Source organism: Sphaerodactylus townsendi, linkage group LG11 (assembly GCF_021028975.2).
Source record: "Sphaerodactylus townsendi isolate TG3544 linkage group LG11, MPM_Stown_v2.3, whole genome shotgun sequence".
Taxonomy (NCBI): domain Eukaryota; kingdom Metazoa; phylum Chordata; class Lepidosauria; order Squamata; family Sphaerodactylidae; genus Sphaerodactylus; species Sphaerodactylus townsendi.
In genome coordinates this window covers 52277276-52288648 of record NC_059435.1, presented here as the reverse complement: position 1 = coordinate 52288648, position 11373 = coordinate 52277276, and positions in this window count along the sequence as shown.

Sequence of the window (11373 nt, the reverse complement as noted above, 5' to 3'; positions counted from 1 at the left end):
GCAGACATGTTTGGCTTTTAAAAACAGCTATTGAGAGGGATGGGAAGAGGGGCTAGTTCTTCTTCCTGCTGTTCCCTCAACTGAAATGTTACCCTTGCCCAGTAAGAGAAAAGCCAAGTGTGCAATTCATGCCAGTGAAACTCCATAGCTGTAGTGTGTGCCACTGTCTTACATGTCCTCGCCTGAAAGCTTCAGGCACAGTATCAGTCTACAGCGGGGAGGCAAAGAGGGTTACTGGCCATAGGTTCCTGCTGTTTCTGCCTGAAGTTAGATTCTGCCACTCAGAACTTTAGAGGGAGCCTCATTTTTGGTCTTTCATTGCAGTGCTTAATAATGACTGGTTGCCTTCTTGATTTTATACGATATTGTCACCTTGACTGGTGTGCATTTGTTGAACATGATTTTTCTCAAGATTTGTATTTTATTTGATTCTAGTTACTTTGAGTCCTGTTTTCTCCCTGGGACTTCATTTTTTAAAAAATGTACAAGGCATACCATAAACATTGCAGCAATTGTATCATAACAAATCAGAAAGCAATGCAGTATAAACAAACCTATAGATGCAGTCAACCACAATTCTGTTTTCTTCATGAAAAGGCCCTCCAGAATAATTCTGTTCTACACATTTGGTGGAATGGGTGAAGCTTGGGAGCTTTCCAGAGCACCATTCCGATGGCCGGGAGCCACAACAGAGAAACCTCAGGTATGGCCAGCTCATACCCATTTGAAGGGTAGTCCTTTTAAGAGATTTAGCTCAGATGAGTGAAGCTGTCGCCATGGGATTCCAAAAGTGATTTCAAGAACTTTAGGGTGTGGGCAGAAGGGCTGGCATTTAGCAGCTGATGTGAAATTTTGAATAAGTTGTGGGAAAGACATGTTTTATACAGTAACTACTTCATTTTGATTGAGTGTTTTAAAACGCTATTACCCTCTCTATCCCTGGAATGCAATGGGTTTAAACCAAATAAATTTTATGTTCTCTCCTTTTTTTAATGGCACACAGCTGATTTTTTTAACAGAGTAAGGCTTTTAACAGATACATCAAATCAAACTGAAATTTGGAGTGTTGTGGGGTTTCTGAGCTGTATGGCTGTGTTCCAGTAGCATTTTCTCCTGACGTTTCACCTGCATCTGCGGCTGGCATCTTCAGAGGACCCTACATATGTGGCTGCCAGTTAAAAAGAGCTGAAGATGCAGGTGAAACATCAGGAGAAAATGCTACTGAAACACAGCCATACAGCCCAGAAACCCCACAACACTCCAGTGATTCCAGCCATGAAAGCCTTCGACAAAACTGAAATTTCCCTTCTGAATTCTTGCACATAGTGTGCTGTTTTACTTGCCACCGACCTTGAAAAGATAGTGTCACAGTAAAATTTGAGGTGTAAAATGATGAGATGTGTTGATGTTCAACTGAACAATCCATGAGGAGATTCTGCTATTGTACAATCTCAAGGGCAGGAAAGTCCAACTCTGGTCCTCCAGATGTTTACAGACAATGATTTCCATCAGCCCCTGTTAGCATGACCAATTGACCATGCTGGCAGGGGCTGATGGGAATCATAGTCCATGAACATCTGCTGGACACTCCTGCTGTGGGAAATAACGAGAGGTGGCTGGTGCAGAGTGTGGCTTTTTCACATGACAACCTCCCGAGGGACTGTGTTCAAAGTGATCTTTGTATTTCTTTATTTTGAAGTATATAATGTCTCTTTCCTTCCTCTTTGTTTAGGCACTTGGAGCTGCAAGCCATTGCTGTCCAGGCTAAGATGATGGCACATATATATGACCGGGCATCTCTGGTTTCACAAGACAGCTGATCATGAGTAAATACTATCAGAGTGAAAATAATAAAGCAACTCTGAATTGCGCAATAACCACGCCATTGTTCCAAGGCCAGTTGCCAGAGGGCGCTGCTGAGAGGCCCGCATTCTGTGTGCTCCATCCTTCATGCTTCACTGGTGTGATGCAAGAATCACCGAGGCCTGATATCCCTTGCATAGGTGTCAAACTCAGGCCCTCCAGGTGTTCATGGACTACGATTCCCATCAACCCATGCCAGCAGGGCCAATTGTAGTCCAGGAACATCTGGAGGGCCTGAGTTTGACACCTATGCGAGAGGCAAATGAGGATGTATTGAGAGGTGGGAGAGGGATAAAGAAGAGTTCCGTACAGCAGTGCAACACTGTCTACAAGTGTGTGGGCTGGTCTAGGAGTGGCATGTGAGAGCAAAGAGCATAGATCCCAGCTACATAGATATGAAGATAGGTTTTCAGGACCAGGGAAGGGCCTGGGCCTTTTGAAATAGGCTTGGGCTTCAAAAGGATGAAAGTGGGAATGACTGGGTTGAATACACATAACATAACCCATAGCTTGGATTTGCCTCCAAAGATAAAAGGTCAGCCAATCGATATAACATCCTCCAAACCTATTACTATTTCAACTATTGTGTGTCTACTGGGATTGGGAGGCTGCAAAAATACAAATACGTTTATACAATATATTGCATGCCTTGGAAGCGCTTTGAATTCCTTATTGCTGAAACTTTGGCAATGGTTTTGGTAGGCAGGTCAGAGTTCTACACACATACACACACAGACAACTACATATTTGGCTGCCAGTTAAAAAGAGCAATGATTTGCTTAAGGCCTCCTTCTGAGATGTGTATGGGTGACTTTCCTGACTTGCAGCTCATAAAAAGTGGCTTTCCACCAGCTACAATCCACTGCAAGTGGTCAGCTTGTGTTAAGCTTTAGAAGGCTCAGTAAGAGTGAGGCCAAACAGGCTAGTAATTTAATTTTACATAAATCAGTCATCGGAACAGAAGCGCTTTGCTCCCTGCTAGTGACCCATCTTCTAACACTCTCTAATCCTCCCTGACCGACAGTTTGGTCTTTTCAAGGTGAGTGGACTGGCATAAACATGAATTTTCTTTGGCAGTGGAGAGATTTATGAAGCGTTTACACCAAGCTGTCAGGTGGAGTCCTGACAAGATTATGCTTTCCCGGTCAGGTGCTATTGTTGGCAACCTTTTCTTTCTGCAAATGATATTTCAGCTTATTCAGAAAGTCCCCCTGTTCGCACTGAACAGTCAGTCAACCTGAGTGCAATTACATTCCTAAGGCATAATGTAATCTCTCTGAGCATCAGACATAAAGCACTCAAACCTGACGAATAAATATTTAATTTTATTTATGCTATCAACTTATGCAGAAGCATTCATATTCTAACAGAACTGAAATGTAGCGTTAGCACAATGCTCTGGAAAATCCCAGGGAGAAGGCACTGACTGTTCTTATGAAAGGAGCATATCATGTGGTTTCTTTCCTCAGAATCTGCACTATCTTCAAAGGTCAGTGACTTTTGCTTTAGAAGTCCCTGAAGGTCAGCGATTGTCCCTGGTTTTCAGGCTCTACTTTGCCTCGTCCCTATTTTGGCCATATTGCAAGAATTGTCCTGCTTTTAGGCTTTAGCTCTTTCCTTGGGAGCTCCAGAAATTACACAAGGGGGCATCATTGAGAGACAGTGTGGCATAGTGGCTAGATTAATGGACTACGATCTGGAATACCCAGATTTGATTGCCCACTCAGCCATGGAAGCTCACTGGATTACCTTGAGTTGGTCACACACTCTCAGCCTAACCTACCTTTACAGGACTGTTGTGAGGAAAAAGTATGTTTTGAACTGTAATAACATGCCATGTTTCCCCAAAAATAAGACCTACCCTGAAAATACACCCTAGCATGATTTTTTGAGATTTTTGAAGGATGCTTGAAATATAAGCCCTACAAAAATAAGCCCTAATTACAGATTCCCCAGCGCAGCTGATCTGGTCACGTGTGGGGCGCAAAATCATGGGGAAAAAGTAAGACATCTCCTGAAAATAGGCCCCAATGCATCTTTTGGAGGAAAAAGTAATATAAGACCCTCTCTTAGTTTCGAGGAAACACGGTAGTTGCAGGAATTAGTATGTGTTCAACTCAAAGGTGTTACCGCGCTGCTCAGGTAACACTTTCCTTGCTCAGAAGTATTCCCGCTCTCGGCAGCGCCCAGGAACCCAAGCAAGACCGGACACGGCTCAGATAAATAAAAGCGATTTATTGAGATGCTGACCTAGGTGTCAGCACCTCCGTTCCACACAACAACTCCAACTGCCTAGCAGCCTTACCACATCTTAAATACATTTCCTCCCATCGGGAGCCCGGGAGAATACAAGACAGCCCACCACCATTCATTAGCACAACTCAAAGTAACCAATCATACACCTGCAACATGCAGGAGCCAATCAGGGTCCGATAGGCACCCCCCCTTCTCGAGTTTCGCGCCAGAATAGGGTGGGGCGATGACGTGTCCACTGGTGGGAGAAACACAAAGGTTTCCCCAGGTGTCCGGGGTCAGGAAGCAGAGAGTGATGACGAGGGCTCCCTTATGCTGACGGGATTAGGCAGGGCGAGGCGCTTCGACCGAGGTCTCCCTTTGTCCGCGTGTATCAGGAGCTTTTACTCGTGAATGGGATGGGCCCAGGTGGAGCGGAGATGGCTCTCTGCCTTGGGCCAAGGAGGTTCCATACAATTACAAATACAGAGAAACTTACACATCCTATTTCCTATCTAATACAGTTGGTTTCTACCTAACTCACACAGAAATAAAACAGGGTTTTTAATCTTTAATTCAGACACAGTCCAGAAGTGGGACAAATTCTCTTCTGGCTCCGCTATCAAAGGTGGTTTGTACCAGTGGAAGGAAAGGGGTGATTTTTGTTGATTCCTCCCCTCTGGCAGATCACTGTTCCACTAGTGCTGCCGCCCCTCCCAGCCAAGGAGCAGCATTTGGGGAGCATAAATGGACTGCAAGGAGCAAGATGGGGAAGTTCCCTTTATTTAACTTGGGTTAAATTTAACTTTGGTTCTACTTCTATGTTTTTCTAGTGTAACATAAGCCAAAACCCTTAGCTTTAAATCAGTGAATGAAGCACTGATGAATGTGTGCATGGAGCATCTACGGCCAGGTGACAAGGAGCATTCTGGCTTGTATAAAAGTGGAGAGTTGTATGTATGAAAACTGAAACATGCTGGTAATGTCAAGATTATCATACCATGGCTCTGAGATTGTTATCCCATGGTTAATGGGACCCAGACTTGTTCTTCCATGGGCTGGCATTCTCTTCTCCCACCATCCTTTTTTGTTGGGAGAAGGAAAGCCATAAACTATAGCTTATGCTCGTCTTCCAAGCCAAGAATTGGAAACCACAGTCCAGGGCTTGGATGTTAAGAGCTCGAAATGATGAATTTGCAGTTCTGTTTGACTTGCTCTCTAACATTTGCTTTTGTGGTATTTTTTGTGCTCACATCACCATGAGTACAAGTAACTGTGGAGGTTTACTATTCTCCCAGTCTCAACAGCAATGTCTGACATTTACCAGTAATTCTTAACTGATGGGGAGAAAACCCCTTAGAAACTCCTGAGCTTTCCTTGAAAGTCTCAGAAATTATATTTGCCAATATGGCGTGGTAAAGTATTATAACCTACCATATAGAAAGTGATGGAAATGAGGATGAAACTTGGTGATTTGTTTAAAGACACATAGTTATTGAAAAGTAGGGGTAGATTTATTTCCCGCTCTTTTAAGCTTCTGAATGTTGCTAGTAAAATCAGTATTCAGTTGCTAGTAAGATCAGTATTTCTCGCTTTCAACATGTTAGCACATCTCCAAATGAGCCTCCTGAATGATAAACAATATCTTCAACACTAGAAAAGCGTGGGGGATGTCTGAAACTGCTCCATGGTCACTTATGTGCAATTAGAAATTAGATGATGAAAAGGTGATTTACAGAGTTTGGGTTTATATGGAAGCTGGCTGTAAGGGAAAGATGTCCCCTTGATTCTTACTAACATGTTCCTCATATTCCAAACAAGGGACAAATTAGGGTGGAGCAGCTGAAGTTTAAAAATTACCTCACTTTTTGCAGAAAGAGGGAGTGATATTTCCATGCAAGTGTCACTATGTGCACTTGAGGCAGTTCTGCCTCTAATGTGATTTCATATTGTTTGTGTCCTTGTGAGGAGAATCTTCCCACACATGCCTTTCAGTGAGGGAGGGAGGGAGGTGTAATTTCAAAGCCCCCTGTGCTTGTGCTGTGCAGTTTCTTTGTCCATATTATCAACAACTAAAATGAACTCTTACACGGGGCATGGCGCTGGGAGAGCTTTCAAAATAATTTAATCGACTTCTGGGTTGATACTGTTATCAGCCTGGCACTCTAATATGAACCCTGGTCTTCACGCTGTACTTGATCATCTCTTCATTTTCAGAATGAATCAGCTCGACACAACAGCAGTGCCTGACCTCAAGGTTTGTGCCAAGAGATTTCTTCACTGGAAGTCAGTCAAGGAGATGTTGAAATTAATGGACAGGCTTACAGTCAAGTTTTTTCAATCCTTCCCTTTGTCCTTCACCCCACTCCCATTCTTTAACCATATCCCTTGATAGCTGCTCTCTGGGTCTAGTGCTTGTAGCCAATCTGCCTGCCTATCCCATAATATGAAATTCCTTTGCATTATAAGCATGCTGTTTTTTAAAAGATGCATGAAGATTGGCAGCTTCTAACTCATCAGAAATTAAATGAATAGACACTGACTTTTTTACATTGCATCTCGTCTGGAAAAAAGAGAGAGAAATGCTGGTTATTGTAGCCATGCTTGCCATGCTACAATGGACAACTGAACAACCTCCATGAAGTAAAGGGGTTGGTTCCAGATTAAATTGGCAGTTTCCACAGATTCCCCTTTCCTGCTGCAGAATCTACTCATATTGCTCTAGGACTCCCTCTTCCCATTTCAGAGTTACAATGTTAAGCTATGCAAACAGTAAAAAAAAAATAAAGCTGCCTTCCAAAGGAGGGTTTTGTCAGAATTATCCTTTGAATACCAGTGCCATAAGACAAATTTAGGGCCACAGTCTTTATGCCCTCAGAGTAACTGTTTGGCCACTGGTTGAGACTGGAGGCTGGACTATAGAGGTCACTGGTCTCAGGGCTCTTCTTCTGTTCTTGTGTCCAGGGTACCCCACAGGGCCATCAGTGACTTTTTAGTCCAGCGACGGATCCATGTTTCACATGGGGCTACTACATGCAGTTATTATGCTTTGGGGAACTGCTTTTCCAAAGCATTATGACTGGGCAGATTGCAACAATCACATATGTAGCTACCAGGTGGAACTGGTTGTTTGTAGAGTGCTAGGCTGGTCGTGAGTAGCCTGATCTTGGCAGGATGGGAGATGTCCAAGGAATTGTGACAGGAGGCAGGCAATACCAAACCACCTCTCCCTTGTCTTGAAAACTTTATGGGACCACCAAAAATCAGCTGTGATTTTGATGGTAACAAAAAGGGCTGGTCATGAGCTTACCAGCACCCACACACATTGTTGGCTCAGAGATCAAGTTGACCTTATAAATCGCCCCATTGGTGATAATAATAGCAATATAGTGACTTCACTTCTAGTTTGAGCTTTCTTGTTGCTAGGAAAGTCTCTAAGCACCCATATGCACAATACAGTGTTCATCGTGTCTGATGTAAACATCAATCCAATAACATCCTTCAAAGTACAGCTATCAAAGGATCCCTTTAAAGTATCAAGTGTCACAAACAACCCTGTATTGCCTCCTGGCCCTTGATTTGAGCCTAGTAGCACCTTAGAGACCACTAAGATTTTCTGGGTATGAGCTTTTTAGAGTCAAAGCTTCCTTTGTCATATATCTGATGAAGGGAGGCTTAATTCTTGAAAGGTTATACACTAAAAAGCTTCTAGGGTACTACTGGACTCAAATCTAGCTTTTCTACAGCAGACCAACATAGCTATTCTCCAGAAACTACTGACTCTTCTATTATCTGGAAGTTGTAGAGAAGAGAGTACAGGTTGGGATGGGGGTTGGTCCTATATCTACATTAATTTTACTTATCTATACACAAGTTTGGAAAGGCTGTATGAAAGACACAAAAGAGACATATAGGCCATCTTATTCAACCATTGCTGTGTGAGCTGCTTCCTGAATCCTTGGCTGGGTCTTGCCAATAAACACTATGTTGTTTTATGCATCCTTCTGTTGGTTGAAGCAAGAATGCCTTTTTCAGTTTTTTGTTTTGTTTCCCTGGTTCACCTCTTCTTCCTCAGCTGTACAACTACTCTGCCACACTGTTTCTTTCCTTCTTAGCAGGTATATGGACAGACTACAATAATGTGTTCCACATGGGACTGCCTCTGAAGACAACCTGTAAACTTCAGGTGGTACAGAATGCTGCAACTACTTTATTATTGGGAGTCAGGTAGAGTATAAATATTACCTCTATTCCACCCTGCCAGCAAGGCCAATTGGCCATGCTGGCAGGGGCTGATGGGAATTGTAGTCCATAACATCTGGAGTGCCAAAGGTTCGCCACCACGGCTCTATTCTATTCCATGTTACCAGTTTGTTTCTGATTTCCATTCCAGATGCTGGTTATTGCACAGTCACTGAGATAATTGAAGTTATCATGATGCGTTTTAATTTTTCCTATAAAAATGGAATTTTCTTGTTTTTATTTTGGTGTAATTATTGGTATTGCTGTGGCTTATTTAGTCATGCAATAAAGACAGACTGACTGACACAGTAACATATGGCCTAGCTAGCACCGTCATATCTGAAGGACTACTTCCTAGTATGCTTCACTGAGATAGCTTTGCTTGTTTGAGAAAGGTTTGAAGGTATTATCCTTCAAATGGGTAATATCAGTGACTGTCGTGCCTAAGCATTCTCTGGGGCAGCTCCCCACCTGGTAAAATGACCTACTTCTAAAGTCAGGGAAGATTCCCCCCTAGTAAACCTAATTTTTCAGGTGAATATTTCTATGAAGGGAACTATTGTTGTTTTTAAATGTTTGTAAAAAAATTTTATTGTATGTGTTTAATTTGTGTAATCCGCCCGGAGTCTTGGTGAAAAAGGAATAGACAAACAGGAAATGGGCATGCAGATCCTCCTGATGAATATGAAATTGCAGATGCTCAGTTCCCATAACTGGATCTTTGAATCCAACTCCCCAAAGAGGTGACTGATGCTCATGCTTCACAAAAACATTTGAGACAGGAATGTGACAATACACATGTGAAGCATACCTAACCAGGTTAGGATCAACCATACATTAACCACACATTTAGATTTTATTATTATTATTTTTTGCTTTGAGCCTGGGGATGAATACTGAGCTCCACAGCTTGCTTTCTGCTCTGCCCAGTCATAAAATCTGTATTAGCAATTTATGTCCTATGGGAAAGTACACAGAGCAGCTGTCTTAGCAGCTTCCTTATAGCTCGTTTTGTTAGGAATTAATGGATGCCCAAATCTGAGCATTATTTGGCAGGCAAAAGTTTTCTTCTTGGGTGACACTAGGCTAGTAGAGTACATTAATAGTGTGTCATGCTGGAAGATTACCAGCTAGCTAGGAAATGAATGTTCGAATAAATGGACTATGGAATAAATGATCAGTTGAGTCTGGACAATGTTATGGCCATCATGTTGCACTGCCAGTTTCTTGGCTCATAGCTTGCTAGCCTGTAGAGGTTTGCTGCAAGGCGGGCAGACTAGGGAAGAAAGTGCTAACATGTCCTCTCTTTGACCTGATACAAGAATCTCAATCTTCATTACAAAGACATTCCTGACATTTACACTGACTGTGCCTGCATCCTGGCTTCCAGAGATAGCAAAACCAGTTCTGTTCCATGTATAATGGCCAAAAGCTCTGGTGGGCCACTGTGTTCCTGGTATGTTGAACAAGAACTCAGTCTAGGAACGGAAAAGATGCTCATTAAAGCTGATTGTGCTAAGATATGCCTCTCCCATAGGCCTCTGTGCATGTTGCCAGTCTACAACTTGTTAGAGTATATTGTCAAAGGATTTCATGGCTGGATTCAACTGGTTGTGGTGGGTTTTCCAGGCTGTGTGGCCGTGGTCTGGTAGATCTTGTTCCTAATGTTTCGCCTGCATCTGTGGCTGGCATCTTCAGAAGTGTATCACAGAGAAAAGTCTGTGACACACCTCTAAAGATGCCAGCCACAGATGCAGCCAAAACATTAGGAACAAGATCTACCAGATCATGGCCACACAGCCCGGAAAACCCACCACAACCAATTGCTAGAGTATATTCATCAATTTTAATAGTACTATTGTGGAATTAATGGGCAGTAGATTGCAGCCACAGTTTAATACAAGTTTTTGTTTTCTCAGCAAAACTGTTGCTAGTGGTATGGATGTCTATTTTAAAATTATAGAGTACTCTAAAACAAAATGTAATGAAATGTTGTATACGTTCCAGGAAGCTAGTATATGAACTATGATTTGAAGGTGTCTGACTCAAATCTAATTTTAGCCGTACATTTACCAATGGCCTGATGTGAGCCACTGTAACATTTTCCTTTAATCGGTACTGAAGAGATACTACAGGCATTCCATATGGATTTGTTATAGAGTTAAGATATGCAAAATGTTCTGCGCACTTGAAATGCTATATAAATGCTAAATTATAATTTAATAATGCTGGAACTGTTCCATAGTTCAATAGCATGTCTCAAGCTTGAATTTGTCATTTGATTCTATGTATATATCTGTAGCATAATTTTGCTTACAAAGGCATAATTTATACTGCATTTGAATAAGTCGAATGTTCAAATACAGACTTCATAGAAATCTGACCACATGCTAGCAGGTATAAAATAAATGCAGACAACTTTTTCCCTAGTGCAGAATATCCTTTGGAATTCACCTTGCCTAATTACTGTGTTAAAATTCAACATTGCTTGTGTATACTTGCTTTTTAAAAATGTTAGCTAAGCTTCTCTTACACAAACACTAGCCTAGTGTTATGTGAACAGCAAGAACTGAAAGAGGAAGTTAAGAAACTGAGTTGTGTTAATCTAAAATGGAGAAATGCTAAGGCTGAGTAACATTGTTGCTTCATTAGAAAGCATAGCATTGTTTCCTGGCTACTCAAGGTCTTATATACTAGTGAGTATTTAGCATATAAAGTACAATAGCACTGACTAAGCTTAAAACACTCTTAAGAAATAGAGCCAGTTCATTAATCCAAATATTCCCCCTGTCAATAGTGGAATAAATTAGGGCCATCCACAATAATTTTTTCAGATTGCTGTTGTTAATTATCCATATCTCTGCAAGCAAGATCACAGTGAATCTTGGCTCTATGGTGTTAATCTTCAGTTTAGGAAGTTGTCTACCACCACCTTGGGGGCTAGAGTTCATGCTTGGCGGAGTCATGCAAGAGATGTCAACAGGCGCTTCAGACGCCCTGCAGCTGTGAATAGTACTGTGGTCAGTGTGTCAAACT